Source organism: Phoca vitulina, unplaced genomic scaffold, assembly GCF_004348235.1.
Source record: "Phoca vitulina isolate PV1807 unplaced genomic scaffold, GSC_HSeal_1.0 scaffold24, whole genome shotgun sequence".
In the NCBI taxonomy this organism is placed as follows: Eukaryota; Metazoa; Chordata; class Mammalia; order Carnivora; family Phocidae; genus Phoca; species Phoca vitulina.
The window spans coordinates 21,399,037-21,413,077 of NW_022589727.1; the positions used below are offsets into that span (position 1 = coordinate 21,399,037).

The window sequence follows — 14,041 nt, forward strand, 5'->3', positions numbered from 1 at the left end:
CATTCTTCCTAAATAAACCTACATAATTAACATTATCTAAATCAAAATCACAATGAAGCTCATATAGATAAGTGAACGCATAATAATAGCCAGGAAATTTCTGAAAAAGAAAAATGAGATTTGTCCTACTAGTAATCACAACTTCATAGTTCAGAGAATGGGCTCTGAAGTTAAGAGTTGGTTGTAGTCCTAGCTTGTACATGAATAAATGTAACATCTGGGGGTGCATGGGTGGCTCAGTCGTTAAGCGATGGCCTCCTGATCTCAGCTCAGGTCTTGAGCTCAGGGTCGTGAGTTCAAGCCCCACAATGGGCTCCACACTGGGTGTGGAGTGTACTTAAAAGAATACTCAGTGCTCACTCTGGCGGCACATATACTAAAACTGGAAAGATACAAAGATTAGCACAGCCTGTAGACAAGGATGAAACACAAATTTGTGCAGCATTTCCGTATTTTCTTATAAAGAATCCTTTCATGAAATAAAATGGCTAAATGTCAGAATATTTTCAAAAGAAAAATACTTAACTCATAGAGTTTTGTGAGAAATGAATTAGTTAAAATATATTAAAGTATTTTTTACCATGACTGGCACACAGGCAGTACTCAATGTTAACTGCTCTTCTTGCTGTTATCATGGTCCTAATCATTAGGCTACGTGGTATTGGCACAGGAATAAACAATATCTGGACAAGAACGAAAGCCCAGAAACAGGCCTGAGAGTAAACAAACCTCATTTAAGGTATCGTTTAATCAAAAAATTTTTTTTTTTTTGGAAACGTCTACCTGTCTCCATTGATTTCTCTATTACCGAGGCCCCGGGAATATGAGAAATGTCTTTCAGTTACCTTCAGAAAGAATCCTTCTGGACTAAGAAGCTTGAAATCAACTGAAGCCAGATGCCCTCTTAACTATTATCTACTTTCTTACTCTCTTTTCTAGCTTTTCTAACTTCAAGAGCATGTTACAGAAGTCAGGAGATGAAAAGAAGACATGCTAGGCATTTCCCGTTATCTATTATGTCACCTTCCCTAAGTTGTGGATCTGTGGCTTCCTTCTTACTTCCAGCTTTGAATTTATCTCTAAGAATCATCTACATTGTCATTAGTTTTTATTCTTCTAGGCATCAATCATTCTAAAAATCCTATTCATCTTCTGACAATATCCTAAGAGGTTCTTGACCCTCTCTTCTACTTGACCTTTACTATGAGTTCCTCCTTCTAACTTAAGTTCTATTCATTAAAAAAAACAAAAAACAAAAACTAAGCCCCAGCAGGAGTGGCTAAGGGGGTGAGAAGTAATGAGGTGAGAAGGAGGGAGTGGGGTAGGGCTTTAGTTCCATCAAAATTTCCACCTGCTACTATCCCCACCAAATTCTTTGCTACGGCTAATTACTATCTTTTCTCAATCACTAAAAGGACTACATAAATGCAGATACAATCCACAATTCTCCTCTGACCCCCTCCCACATCAGAGTGCTTCCCAAGCTCTTTGTATAAAAAAGTTTGGGGCATTTTTAGACTTCTCATTCCTTTAGGTGGAATACTGCACATCAGAATCTGAAATCAAAGACTTTTGCTGGTTTTCAAATATGTTTCCTAAAGTCTAGGGCATACATCTTCTTACTGTCCAAAATTACTTTTCCTGTTACTTTTAATATAAACCCAGGACAACATGGTCCCTATCTCCAAAAGTTCTTTCTATAATTTGTATGTCACTTTTTTCTACCGGTCCTAATTAAGTTCAAAACAGCAAATTATCTTTATAGCTTCCTTTACCACCTAAAACATGAAATTATATTTTTCCAGATGCTCTGCTTCTAAAAAGCAAACTTCCAGAAAGGTGCTGGGATGTCTGACTTTTTCCATCATAATTAGTTTGCTTCTGTACTAATATGTTGTCTTAAATTAAGAAGATACCATCTGGGGGCACCTAGCTGGCTGGCTCAGTCAGTAGAGCATGCAACTCTTGATCTCGGGGTCATGAGGGCATTCAGCGTAGAGCTTACTTTAAAAACAAAAAAAAGATATCGTCTTTATCCACAACTTTCAAATATTCTAACCATGTTTCTACAACTAAATAATATATTTCCACAGAGATGTCTAACTTTAACAGGTTACTTTCTCTCCACTTCTGGGGCAAAGGCAACTACTCTTCCACCAAAAATTCATTCTCCCCTTCTAAGGCTGTCACTGTAAGGTAGTCCTACCACAGACTATTTTTCTTAGTCTACTTGCAACCAGATACATACCTATAACTCATTTACATCAACATAATGTAAGAGGAACTGATGTGTGTCAGAGTTTTTAAGAAACACAGCTGCTAGAGATAGAAAGAATAAGATATAAAGAAAAGAAATCCCCTTATTGCACATACTTTTTTTTTTTACTGGTCTTTAACACAAGTCACTGCTAAATCAAACCTTAATTTCTCCATCAGACTCAAGTACAGTGTTTATGTGAATTCACCCTGAGCGGGGCACCTGGGTGGCTCAGTAGGTTAAGCGACTGCCTTCGGCTCAGGTCACGATCTCAGGGTCCTGGGATCGAGGCCCTCATCGGGTTCCTTGCTCAGCGGGGAGTCTGCTTTTCCTTCCCCCTCTACAGTTTCCCCCCCTTGTCCCTCTAGCCCCCCCCCTCTGTGTCAAATAAATAAAATCTTAAAAAAAAAAAAATCACCCTGAGCACTGATGCCACTAGTTTAGCCCTAGGCCTGCCACTCCAAAGAGCCTGCAGTATAAAGCAGCTGTGTTTACAGCATGAGCTTCCAATGAGGAGCCAGCTATTTGTTAACATTTCTTTCTCCCATGCCCATGAGACGCAAACACTGCCAGCGGACTGTTACACTGTCATACATTTTAGAGCATTTAATAAGTGCCAACATTGTGCTATGGTTCCAGATGCTTGAGATAACTTCTGTAACCAAAACAAAGATCCCTCCTTACCTCCATGGAGCTTACATTCTAGCAGCAGCCACTCCCATCATTTAGACTTGGTGCAACAGTTTAAAACCTATCTGCCAACACTTACGTAGACTTAATAAACATGGGCAATGATGGAACTGTTGGAGTGATGTATGAAGGAGCTATATTCTATGTGGGATAATAATGCTACGATAATCAACCTAGCATTCTCATTAGAAAACAATGCTCCAGCTTATTAAAGAGGACAAAGGGTACATTCTTAGATACAACTGAAGAAATAAAAGGAAGCCAAAGAAGAAAAGGCTTCTAAGGTGGCTAAGGAAATCTTTGTCAATAGAATTTGACACAGTGGTAAATGAGTAATAAACAAAATTTCCATTTGGAGCTTTAGATGAGATTTCCATCCAGAGATTAAGGAATTCATATAACAATAAGATTCATAGGACTAGCCAGCATGGAAGAATCCTACTGTATCCTCCAGAAAGAAGGAAAGCTTTGAATGGCTGATGAGTCTGTACCAAGGTGTAGGAAACTGCCATCTATCTGACAGGGCAAATTAAAAAGTATGCTCTCTTTCCGCAGCATATCCAAAATGCGATGTAGGACCATTCAGAAAATGCAGACCTTCCATCTATTTCTACCAACTCATCTAGGAAAAAATGATTTAATTAGTAGAAATAAAGGCAATGTTGCACAATAGAAGTTTGAGCCAGCTTTTGACTCAGAAGACTCATATTTGAGCATAAACTCAATTCAGGGGAGGAGGAGTGACAGGAAAAGAGAGAGAGGAGCTGACTATATACACATAAAGTCCCTATACACTCTACAAACCCAAACTTACAAACGGACAGCATTTGCTACAGTTTAGTTAGTGTAATACCCATCTTTTGCCTGCTTTGTTCTTTTGATGAATTAAATTTAGATTAAAAAAAAAAAAGAAGAAGCTTGGTTAGAAAAACATCCAAACACTGTCTCTTTGTTAATCTGGGCTGAACATCTTGTTATAAAAAGATAAAGAGCGCTCTAGAATTAGTATATCAATTTTCCATTACAAAGCCAAACCTACAAAAGGAAAGCATTTGCTAGAATTTAGTGTAATAACCCATCTTTTTCAGTTCATATAATATCTGACCTTGATTCCCATTATGAAGTAAGTACGGCAAAGCTACATCAATTAAAAAGAGAAGTGTAAGTGGGTTGAAAATTCTCAGCCCCAATAAAAATGTACAGTTTAAGGGAGAAGGAAAAAGATAAACCCTCCTTTCTATCACTGCTCTTTATCCCTAAGGAAGTTGCCTTATAGGGAACAGGCTTATTGTCAGATAAATTCAGTTCTACTAGTCATCACTAATCATGTGACCTTAGCAAATTACATATACTTTCTGATCCTCAGTTTCTTCACATGTAATAAATGCCTATTTCATCCACAATTTTATTTTGGAAAGGATTTCAAATATTTAACTGCAATAATGCATATGAACTAGACATGTAGCACAGCACCTGCCATAAAACAGGTTTTCTTCCTTCATAACCAATTCCTATGACAAGTAAATGGGTGGGAAACAGAAAAAAAAGGCACAAAGAAGGAAATTATAAACTTCCACATTACATTCATTCCTCATTTTCCCAAGCACTTTTCTACTTTCCTCATTTTTGTTTCTCATTTCCAATCTTTTGAAGCTTTCCCATTCCTCACACTGTCCTATAGGGATAGAGTAGGAAGTAGGCTTAGAGTGCCTGGAACAAGCACGTGGGAGAAACTAGGGACCCTCCTGTACTTAAATTCAGCTTAACAGCAAGGCATCACTGGGAGGGTTCCTGGCATCCTAATATGAAATTCATAGCAGAGTGATTTTTAAATGGTGAAGAGCTGGGAAGGTGAGGAGACAGTGTAACTGGCAAGGCAATGGGGTCATCCCCTATATAATCAGAGCATTTAGTGGACCAAATATTTCATATGTTCAAAGAGCTCAGATTTAAAAAAACAAAAACCTGAAAATCAAACTGAAACACTATTATAACTGTTTGTTAAATTTTTATAAACTCTAATGGTCTGCCTAGAAATCTAACCAAAAAGGCTAACCTTCCAGGAAAGACTTTTTCTGGGAAAAGATTTTGATTTTCAAAGACCCAACTGACAAACTTTGGGAACACAAACTACTTATAATTTTAGTGGCTTTCTTCTTTTTCCTTTTTTTTTTTTTACAAGATCTTTTTTGCAAACCTTAAAAAGCTAACCATTTTCTAATGTCTATGCTTATTTTGTTCTAACTAGTAACTAAATGTGTTAAAGAAAAAAATCCAGAACAATTATTCTGTGTTTTTATCAATTAAAAAAATTAAATGTTTTAATGTTAGTGGCTATTTTCCTGATATAATGTGGCAAAGCTATCATCCAAACAGTCATGATTATCTGTTAACTGACATCACATCTATTTGCTTCGATGAATAAAGCCCTTATCTTTTTAATTTTACTGCTAAATAAATCTGAAATGTTTATTTGACACAGAGAGAGAGTGAGAGAGAGAGCACACGCAGGGGGAGCGGCAGGCAGAGGGAGAGGGAGAAGCAGGCTTCCTGCTGAGCAAGGAGCCCAACGCAGGGCTTGATCCCAGGACCCTGGGATCATGACCTGAGCTGATGGCAAATGGTTGACCAATTGAGCCACCCTGGGCACCCCTGAAATGGTTTTTAAAGGCCTTATTTTCAAATGTGCTTTTTTTTTTTTTTAAAGATTTTATTTATTTATTTGAGAGAGAGAATGAGAGAGAGAGAGAGCACATGAGAGTGGGGAGGGTCAGAGGGAGAAGCAAACTCCCTGCTGGGCAGGGAGCCCAATGTGGGACTCAATCCTGGGACTCCAGGATCATGACCTGAGCTGAAGGCAGTCGCTCAACCAACTGAGCCACCCAGGTGCCCCCAAATGTGCCTTCTTATAGTAAAACTTCTATATAAGTGTTATGGAACCTGCATATGTGTCACACATATCTGTAATGAACTGTCTAGAAAATCAAGTCTTCCTGCCTAGAGAATTCAGTTTGCTTGAAGCTACAAGTATCTAGTGCAAAGGGATTCATTAAAGTTTCAGAGGTATCACACAGTAATACCATCAAAAACCAGAGAAGTGTTGTACTAGATTATCACACTAAAAAGATCTACCAATCTACAAAATTTGTAACAATCTCCTAATCATAGCCAGTCCCACCCAACTGTGAATTCCTAGAAGGCAGCAGTCATGCTACATTTTTATAACATAAAAACTAGCACAGTATTTGTTACGCCATGGGTTTAATAAATATCCACTTAATGAAATAATACTACGTTTGCTGGAGCAAAGTCCAGTGCCAAGTCTATGGGTCAGGTTTTTACTACAACCTTTACTTACCTGTTATTTATTTCAAATTCTAGATTCTGAAACGTTTCCTTAAAATGTTATCAATATAAAAACTTCAACTGTAACAGAACCACACATTTATATAAGGCTGAAAGGATATCAGAAACCATCTGGCCCAACTACCTCCTGTTTCAAATGATGAAACTGAGGCATAGGGCATTTACTGAACTGACCAAGGCCACATAGCTCTTCATTGTCCAAAGTGGCATTAAAATCCAGATGACCTTCTACCTTTTAGTCCTTTCCTTATTATACCATGTTGCCTTCTCTGCTCCTTTTCAAAGTCCTGACAGCTATTATTCTAAAAATGTTCTTATCTGTAAAATAGTAATTGGGGGCTCCTAGGTGGCTCAGTTTCTAAGTGTCTGCCTTCAGCTCAGGTCATTCATTATCCCAAGGTCCTGGGATCGAGCCCCACATCGGGCTCCCTGCTCGACAGGAAGCCTGCTTCTCCCTCTCCCGCTCCCCCTGCTTGTGCTCCTGGCTCTTGCTATATCTCTGTCAAATAAATAAATAAAATCTTTAAAATAAATAAATAAATAAAAATAAAATAAAATATAAATTGCATGAGAACAAATGTAAGAAATAAACTTGCCAAAGAACAATTATAAGTATTAAATTATGCAGCAAAAGCCACCAACTTTCTCCACTCCACTCCCACTTCTACTTAATGCTAACAAACTGTAAGTTACATTAAAAAATGAGAGAAGTAACTAGCCTCCATAATTAAAGAAAATCTATAGTTTACATACTGCTAGGAACATAGGCTGAAACCAATCTTTAAGTTTCAGTGGTCAGCCCTTTCCTCCCAGTACTTCCTGTCTTCACCCACACCCCCAGTAACAGCAGACATATCCTATAAAATACATATTCTTTTACACACATTACATCAAGAAAATCAGGACTTTTTTCTTTTTGTCCTTGGAAGATATGAACGTAAGCCATGATTATAATATTGATTGTCACTAGTAACATGATAGGATGACAAATGTATTTCAGAAAAATCTAGGTTTCTTTCCTTTTTTTTTTTTTTTTTTTTTTGTGGATAGCTTGGGCTTTCTATATTCATTAAAACAGTAAAAAACAGGGGCGCCTGGGTGGCTCAGTCGTTAAGCATCTGCCTTCAGTTCAGGTCATGATCCTGGAATCCTGGGATGGCTCCCTGCTCAGCGGGAAGCCTGCTTCTCCCTCTCCCACTCCCTCTGCTTGTGTTCTCTCTCTTGCTGTGTCTCTCTCTGTCAAATAAATAAATAAAATCTTAAAAAAAAAAACAGTAAAAAACATTTAAAATAAATTGTATTAAAGACTAGTTTAACTTCACTACAAAGAGTTCCCAGTTTATTAGAAATATCAAAAGGACCTTTAAATTCACATTTGCAAGTGTTTACAAACTGTTTTATAAAATCATTTTCTAGAACAAAACTTTGAGGGTAAAAATCTAAAGAATTTGTTTTAACATTAGCTTATGGAAAAGCACTAAGTTTTATAAAATTTTAGAGGTAGATCTTTAAAATATGTGTAGCAAAAGTCTGTATATTATAGTCATAAAATACACAGAACCACATCTCTGTATACAACTCAAAATTTATTAAGCATTTATTCTACTGGAGACTGTTCTCAAAGATTCATATAAAACAGTTCCTTGCCACATGTATCACAGTAATGGAAAGAAATAATTACAATGTAAGGAGAATGTGCTTTCATATCAGAGGAGTTTTGTGGGAGCACAAAAATGGGAGCCAATATACCAGTGTTTTGCTAAGTATGTGCCACAACGATCATGTGCACTTGTTAACATTCAGGAGTACGGTCTTCCGTACCTCTTCCTTCCTTCTGGTTATACAAGTTGGAGCACTGATTCTCCCAATGCTCCCTATTACCCACCCCAAATTAGCCAACCCCAAACTAAGTTTCAAAGCCAGAATTAGCAAAAGGAATTGTCTCTGTAGATTTTCTGACAGTCATGGTAAAAAAGAGGAAAAGATGCTGCTCTTTGCTTAGCATGTTTATAAAATGAGTAACATTTCAGAAGCAGCAAAATTTGCCTGTGGCATCTTCCAGTCTGGGGCTCGCCATATATAGCTGATAATGTATCTGCGTTTGTTGATGTGCATCTTCTCATACCCCAGGAATAAAGAACAAAAGAAAAGAATCTAGGGTTCCTACTTGCAAAATTCAGGCAGACACAGGGGATATACCATGTGCAAGTAGTTCTAGAAATAATCCCTCTTGAGGGTCTTCCACTTCCTCGGAAAAGGTAGGATGTCCAAAGAACCTGCATATAAGCTCTCCTGCCATTCCACAAACAGTAATAGCAGCAGCACTTCTAAGTGACACAGCTTGCGGCAGCATGGAGTATATGGTATAAACTTCAGGGACCCTGCAGTCGCAGTATAGACACTCAGGCAAGAGAAACTGAAGGGTGCTGCTATCCTGGGCACTGAGGCTTGTAATTCAGTCCATCGGTATTCTCCTGTACTTTGAAATTACAGGATTCTCTCTCTTTCCTGGAGTGAGCTTCAAGATTTTAAAGAGTAACATCAGGTAAACTCAATCCAGACCGGGATATGTTGCCATCAAGTCTGCCAGTTCCAAGACAACAGTAGTGCTGCTGCAGCCAACAATTCCTTGGCATAGAGACATGTTAAAATGATACTGGCAGCAGCACTGGCTCTTCTCTTTCACCCTCTGCTGTTACTATAGCTCCTTTTGCTAAATCCGCCTCTGAGTTTAGACAGGAGCTGGATGGTTCATAATCACCCAGCAGCTGCAGCTGAGCAATACTCAGCCTAATTGTGGCACTGGAGCAGCTGAAAGGAAAAAAAGCGATAATACATACCCTACCATAACCACACACAAACTGCTGTACACAATACCAATAAGATACCAAGATACTTTAATAGGAACAGATTATTACCTTTAAAGAAAAGCAGTTGTACTTCTCTGGAAGAATTCTGGATTTGTATTACAGACCTGTTTAAATGTGAACTGAAGGTGACCTAAGCCACGTAGAGCTCTGAACAATGGAAGATCTTAACTAAAACTTCCTGTAAATATTCATATAACAAAGCCAGCGCCGCAAACATCACCTTTATAACATGACTAAAAGTTCCTGTGATATAAGAATCTGGCACAGACGTGATCTCTTCTTTAACTCTACGTTACGACAACGCAAAGCAACAAAATCAACGACTAAAACAGCAAGCCATTACATAAAGCAAGAAGCATAATACAATGATTCTCAGCATTTTTCAAACTCCAACACCATACTGTCATTTGCTTTCTTGAAACAAAACATACTCTTCTGTTAGGAGCCATATGGCACATCTTCATAAAGCTTAAGTAAACGAAAACTTATTATGCTGAGAATTTCATTATATCCTTAAGAATATCAAAACTAAGGCCAAAATTACTGATCCAAAGAATTACTGTTACAGAAAACAGAAAATGGGGGGCGCCTGGGTGGCTCAGTCAGTTAAGCGCCTGCCTTTGGCTTGAGTCATGATCTCAGGGTCCTGGGATGGAGCCCTGCCTCAGACTCCCTGCTCGGTGGGGAGCCTGCTTCTCCCTCTCCCTCTGCCCCTCCCCCAGCGCGCGCACGCGAGTGTGTACACACACGCACGCTCTCACTCAAATAAAATCTTTAAAAAAAAAAATGGTTAAAAGACTTATTACCTTGATGTAATAGTTTTGTCATTTACATAACTTTATGAAAAATAAACTGTATTTTATATTTGATGACAGAATAGTATCCATTAGTTTAATAAACATTTTGACTACCAACTATTTACCATTTACAATATATAAGCTAGGAGGATTTAAAGTTAGTAAAATCTGGTGTTCTCCCTCAAAATATTAACATAATTAACATGTTATTTATATGTCAAAGTAGTGACAAACACTAGCCGGAATATGACAATTATGATTTAATAAGTCTAATCCTGTTTGCAAAGGATAGCCCAGGCAGTGTTCTAAAGGCAGTCACTAAATATTAAGTTCTTTACCCAAGCACCTTATATACTACATTACACACAGGCTTCTTAAAGAAAAAAAAAAGTTTTATGTGAATTAAAACAGATACAGAAAAGCACACAGAACAAATGTACGGCTTGGTGACTATACTAAGGCACACCCTTGCAACCACCACCAGGTTAAAACTCTGTAACCACTGCAGAAGCTGGGTCCCAATCACAACTTCCTCCCACCTCCTCTATCTTTACTTTTACAGAAATCACTTCCTTCCAGGTTTTTTTTTTAATATAGTTTTATTTCCCAAGTTTGCATTCCCAGACACCAGAGCTTAGTACTTCTTTTAAATTTTTTGATATTAGGCACTTCTTTTATTTTATTTTTTTTTATTTGACCGAGAGAGAGAGAGAGAGCGAGCGCGCGCACAAGCAGGCAGAGTAGCAGGTAGAGGGAGAGGGAGAAGCAGGCTCCCCACTGAACAAGGAGCCCCGATGCGGGGCTTGATCCCAGGACTCTGAGATCGTGACCCAAGCTGATGGCAGTTGCTTAACCAACTGAGCCACCCAGGCGTCCCTAGGCACTTCTTTTAATTGAAGTATAAATGACATAGAATACACTGCCAGTTTCAACTGTACATCATAGTGACTTGATATTTTTATACATCATGAAACAAACCCCTCCAACATAAGTCTAGTTACCATTTGTCACCCTACAAAGTTATTACAATATTGTTGACCATATTCCCTATGCTGTACCTTACACTCGCGTGACTTATTTTGTAACTGGGTCTGTACCTCTTCTTAATATAATGCTAAAAGGAACTAATAAATGATGCCTACATTGAACACTAGATTGAGAGTTACATATGTTTATAAAAAAATTACTCACGTTAACAAATTACTGCCTAAAAATATGCAAATGTGGACTTTGCACTAATAAATCTTATACCATGGGTTGGTAATATTTCACTTATACTGGATTGTTGCTATTAGCTTAGAACATTTATTCTTTTAACATTTCATATCAGGAAGGAGATTTATTTGCATGGAAGTTGATTTTTCAGCTTGAGATTTTCCTGAATTTAAAAAATAAAAAAAAAAAACAACCTTAAGCCATGTATTAATATTATACTTCAGCCATAAGACAAATTCCACCTATCCCAGGAAGACAGGTCAAAGCCATAATTTCACTTTCGGTTGAATAGAAAGGAGTCAATTTTGTGGTTTATGAAGTCAGCAAAAACATACTGCAAAATTAAAAGCTATTATAACATTATGGTGGTTACTGCAGAGTACATATTTTAAGAGCCTTTTTATCTTTTATTCTGGAAACATGGATATGAACTTTTATTTAGATTCAGATCAAAGGCAATTGTTTCGTTTTGTTTTTCAAATTTAGGACCCTATGAATCGTCAACCAGCATTCAAAATCTCCACTGAGGTTTAGGTAATGTCCAAAATTTAAAATAATTAAACTTCCTTTTCTTAAGTGTCAACTATGACAGGGGCCTCACATATCAGTAAAACAAAACATACGTATGGCTTAGTGAAATACAACTTTCTTACAGAATATATGAAAATCATGTATGATGCACACAAGATCCTCTTTCTCCTACAAGACACTCCTTCATAACCTGCCCATTCAAAATGTTTTCTGTCCACTGTATGCCATTGCCCTAGTTAAGATATTAGATATTAGATTTTATTATATTAGGTTTTATTAGATATTAGATTTATTTAAATTAGATATTAGATTAGATTAAGATATCAGATTTACCAGGATACTATGCCTAAAGTGCACAGTTACATGCACACATTTAGTAATATTTTCCTTAGTGTGTAACTTAACTTTAGAAATTTAACAACATGGGGGCGCCTGGGTGGCTCAGTCGTTAAGCGTCTGCCTTCGGCTCGGGTAGTGATCCCGGGGTCCTGGGATCGAGCCCAGCGTCGGGCTCCCTGCTCCGTGGGGAGCCTGCTTCTCCCTCTCCCACTCCCCCTGCTTGTGTTCCCTCTCTGTGTTTCTCTCTGTCAAATAAATAAATAAAACCTTAAAAAAAAAAGAAATTTAACAAGATGGTTTAAATATACTCAGAATTATCGAGATACTTTCGGCACTGCAATCCTACAGTTACAAGGACACGAATATACTACAATCATATGCATATATGTGAAATCATGTATTTGAAAGCACACCACGAAACACATATACATAATGGCATGAACATAAAGTTGCGATTCCATTAGACATTTCTTTAATAATTTATAAATTGTTAGAACGTATGTTATTCTATGACTGTTTAAATTAATTACGCAGAAAATTCAACCAAATCCGAACTATATGTTGTGTCCCACTCCCTACAAAACAAAAATTAAAGCGGTCCCTGCATTGGACTTATTTTCCACTCACCACAAAACAAAAATTGAAGCAATCCCTACATCGGACTTGGTTTTCGACGCGCTTCTTAAAACGACACTGCCCCATGCCCAATAAAGCAAAAGCTGGAAGCAATTATCAAGAAGAAAAAAACACTTTAAAACAGAATTTTCTGTAACATGTGGACAGAGAACCGAACCAAATGGGAGGCGGAGTGGCTTAATACTGTAAAAGTGGATGCTGAATGGCAGACTTCCCAACCCCCAACCCAAAACAAAGGAAAACTTTAACATGTTGCGGTTTTCAATCAAACTGAGTAAAGCGAGAGGCTCACCCACTCGCCCCCACACACACCCACGTCCGCTCTCCCAGCACAGTTGCCACCCGGCGTCAGCTAACACGGAGACCCTCAAGCTCCGGGACAGAAAGGGGCCGCCGCTCTCGGCCCTCAGTCTGGCCAAGCGAGCCAAAATTAATCTCGCCCCCAGGCACCGATGGGAGGTAGCGTACCGCTCCAAGGACCTTAAGTCGGACTTGGGCGGGACCGGGAAGGACTGCACGGGGCGGAGACCGCGTCAGGGGGCCAGCAGGTAGCGCCGGGAAGGAGACACGCCCGCCGGGCGAGCCGGGACGGGGGAGGGGAGAAGTTTCTCCCCAACTTCCCGACTCGGAGCCTGCGGGGGCGGGGAGCGCCGGCGCCTTTGGGCGCGGGCGGGCGCCGGGGCCTAGCGCTGCCCGGGCCGGGGTCGGCCGCCTCCGCCCGCGGGGCCCCGCCGGGTCCTTACCTGCCCTCCAGCCGCGCTCTCATGAGTCGCCGCTGTCGCGGCTCGGGGTGGCGAGGAGGGGGCGGCGGGCGGAGGCGAGGCCCGCGGGGCCCTCTCCCTCCTCCACCTCCTCGTCCCGAGCGCCCGGCTGCAGCGACGACGGCACAGCCGCCCCGCACTCGTTACTTCAGGAGGAGGGAATTCCCGGGCTCCCCCACCCCTCGGCCTCACTCTCCACCTCCACTCCGCGCGGCGCCCGCCCTCACTCCCAGCTCCGCCCCTCCTCGGCGGGGGCGGGGCGGGGGCGAGGGCGGGGGCGAGGGTGGGGGCTGCGGCTACCTGCGCGCGCGGCCGGCCTCCTCACCGGAACTCGCGCCGCGCCCGCCCGGGCTCGAGCGCCCCCCGCCTTCCGGCGCCGGCGCGCTTCGCCGGCTGCGGGCCGTCCCGCCGCGGTCCCCGTCGGCTGCTAGTCCGAGTCACTTATCCGGACCCAACATGGCGGCGGGGTCCTGGGCGGATTCCCGAGGCGGCGCAGGCTGAGGGGGCGTGAGGAGGAGGCGCTTCTGGCACGCGGAGAGCGGACCCACAGCGCCCCCTCCCCTTCCGCGGACCCTACGG

General features: G+C 40.6%; 1 protein-coding gene and 1 non-coding gene across 3 annotated transcripts in view; one reads left to right on the plus strand and one right to left on the minus strand.

Annotated features, from left to right (window-relative positions):
* YES1 (YES proto-oncogene 1, Src family tyrosine kinase) overlaps window positions 1–13,823 on the minus strand; it is a 74,877-nt gene extending 61,054 nt beyond the window's left edge. The window contains exon 1 of one of the 2 annotated variants that reach the window (XM_032421275.1): window positions 13,445–13,699. The gene's annotated coding sequence lies outside the window, so the exon portion shown is untranslated. Of the gene's footprint in view, window positions 1–13,444; window positions 13,700–13,762 lie in introns of those variants that run through there. The other variant, XM_032421276.1, reaches the window with a different exon arrangement.
* On the plus strand, window positions 353–456 carry LOC116642891. Its single transcript, XR_004301421.1, has one exon. It is a non-coding gene; the product is annotated as a U6 spliceosomal RNA (small nuclear RNA).
* Window positions 13,824–14,041: the final 218 nt, after the last annotated feature.